Consider the following 3,208-nt stretch of genomic DNA (forward strand, 5'->3'; position numbering starts at 1 on the left):
TAAAAACTTGATGGAAACCATCTTCACCAGGGGCCTTGAGAGAACCCATGAAAAATATGGCTTGTTCTATCTCATCAGCCTCTACAATGCTTCTCATTTTGAGCATGTAGCCTGGTTCCATCTTTGGGTAGATAGTCTGCGTATGAATATTACAATCTCTATTGGGATTGGTTTCCTGGAACAGATTCTTGAAGTAGGAACAAACATGAACTTTGAGATTGTCCAGGTTATCTATCCAGCTACCACCGGAGTCTCTTGGCTTGAAAATCTTGTTTCTTCTTCGGCAGATAATGGCTTTGGTGTGATAATATCTTGTGTTATGATCTCCTTCAACCATCCAAGTCTCTCTGGATTTTTGAATCCAAAGCATTTGTTCTCTGTCCAACATCACCACTAGTTCTTTGTTAAGATCTTCCTCCAAATTGTCCAAGAACTCACTTTTCCCATATATAGGAGAGTTCTGAATCCCCTTCAACTTGATGAGAATTATCCTCTTCTGATTGAAAATATTTCCAAAAGTGTTGTGGTTCCACTGCTTAACTTTCTCCACAAACACCTTTATAGATTGATTAAGGGCTAAATCTCTGTTCCAGGTATTCTTGAGAAAAGGCTGAAACTCATTGTGCTGCATCCACATGTATTCAAACCGAAATGGCTTGTTTTTAAGAACATGACTGTTACCTATATACTTAATCAGAATGGGATGGTGATCGAATTTTATTCGCAATAGAGTCTCTACAAGTGCCTCATGAAAACAAATCCTCCAATCTCTCTCTCTCTCTCTCTCTGAGAGTAAAGCACGTACCTTGAAAACCTAAATCCATGAACCCGTACGAGTCCATCCAATCCCTAAAATGCCTTATCTGAGCTAAGTTAGGAGGTGCTCCTCCTTTCTTTTCACTTATGTCACTGATATCATTGAAGTCCCCGCAGAGCATCCAAGGACAGTTCATCGTAGGGACTAGATCAACAATATAATTTCTCAACTCCCTTTTCCTTTCTTCGTTTGGATTATCATAGACGATAGTAAGGAACCATTCCCTTAGATTGTCTGAAATCGAGATGTGCAAAGGTTGTTCATTTTTACTTATCTCTTGAATCGAAAGATTGGGATTATTCCACATGAGCCATATTCCTCCTGAGAACCCCTGAGCATCAATCACCAAACTGAAGTTAAAACCTGTTATTTTAATGGCCAATTCTATGATGTCTTTTGTTTGGTGTCCAACTTTTGTCTAAATTATCTTTTATAGTAATTTTAAAATATTAAAAAAATTTTAACTTTTATACTTTTAAATTTTTAATTAATTATTTAACCTATTTTAACAATTAGACAATATCTTTTAGACACCATAACAAACACCTTTTTTTAATAGCATTGTGTGCAACTGTACCCCTGCACCTCGTCTCCTGTATCGTAACTAAGTCCGGTTTGTATTTAGACACATAATCCTTCAAAACTCTAGTAAAATTTGGGCTGACAGCCCCTCTAGCATTGCATAAGAAAATAATCATCACTATAAAAAGAAAAGAAGGAAGCTTAAGGCTTCAGTGTTCAAAGATGTACTGTGAGAACCATATGGGCCTATTTAGGCCAAGTTCATATCCTCCCCTGCGGGAGCATCTCTATTACCCCATTCCATCACAGCCGAAGTGCCTTCTGCCATAAATTCATCTAAGTCTGATCTAGAGAAGCACAAAACATTTGGGTCCGAAGGTTTTGGGTTAAGGTTTGGGTCCATAGGGGTCTCCTCTATCACTTTTTCATTTGAAAGAGTGGGTTGGGTTTGAAAAGGGTTGGGTATGTTTGAGGAAGGTATAGGGAAAAAATGGGCTAAGGTTTCTTTTGGTTGATTGGCCTGAGAAACTGAAACAGGCCAGAGTTCCAAGGTATGGGGGAAAAGTGGGCCAAATTTGTCCACTTACTTGCAAGGCCAAAACATAAAAATATTTGTTGAGCAATGTAATTACAAGTCTATCTTACATTAAACTCATGCAAATTATTGCGTTCCACACCAGCCTAATGGATGAGAACCGAACCGGTATAAGATTATTGGGTTACTGGATCATTGGTTCAATCGGTGAGTTACCGGTTGAACCGATTAATCCGGTATAATTAAATAATTATATAAAATTTAATTATTTTTTTATTATAAGTACTCTTATTTTATTTTTATAAAAATAATTATCATTTTTAAATTTTAATACTTTATTAATTAGTTTATATTTATTTTATTATTATATTATTATAGGTGAAAACTCACATACAGTTATTTTCATGTGAAGTTGATATTTAAGAACCGTTACATGATTTGACAAATTTGACTAAATATCATTTAAAATTTTTCAACTATTAACTTCATATAAAGACAACTGCATGTGAGTCTTTACCTATTATTATATACTACAAGTATTTATTGAAAAATAATATTAATAGATATCATATAATCATAAAAAAAATAAATTGTGATTAATAAATTTTTTTGTTTATTTTTTTAATTTGTATATATTTAATAAAATTTATAGTTAAATAAAATATAATTGATTTAAAAATGAGTGACTTTATAATTAAAATAAATTGAATATAAATAAAATAAAAGATTGCTATATGTATTTAATTTGTACATAGATTAGTAAGGAGCACTATAACTGGGTGGTACAAGCATCCTTGTTGCATTCTAGAGTGAACTAGAGTGAAAGGTTCAAACTGCAACCTGAACGGTTCGGTCCAGACTTGACCGATTTGTGCCGGTTTTCTACCTTAAGCAGTTCTAAGCTTAGACCGAACCAGTATTATTTGATTTACCGATTTTTCGGTCAAACCGATCGGTTCAATCTAGTTTTAATAACTAGGCTACATTTAATTAATATAGATAAAACAAAAAAGCTACGAATCCAAGCTTTTTACTTAACCAAATTCAAACAAATTAAAATAATAAAATAGAAACGTATATAACTAAATTTCACGTACATGTCATGTGTCATCCTCTTCTTCTTTCTCCTTTTATATCTTTTTCTCTTTCTCTTTTCTCTTCTTCTTTGTTTTTTTTATTATTATTATTATTATCTCAAAAAATAACAAGTAAAAACAAGAGAAAAAAATTGCATAACAAAAAAGAATAAGTAAGAACAACAAAAATTAGAAAAAAGAATAAGAACCAGCAAAAATAGTTATTGTCAAGAAATTGCTGCGTCAAGTCTAAAATCA

The sequence above is a fragment of the Arachis ipaensis genome, chromosome B02 (genome assembly GCF_000816755.2).
Source record: "Arachis ipaensis cultivar K30076 chromosome B02, Araip1.1, whole genome shotgun sequence".
NCBI lineage: Eukaryota > Viridiplantae > Streptophyta > Magnoliopsida > Fabales > Fabaceae > Arachis > Arachis ipaensis.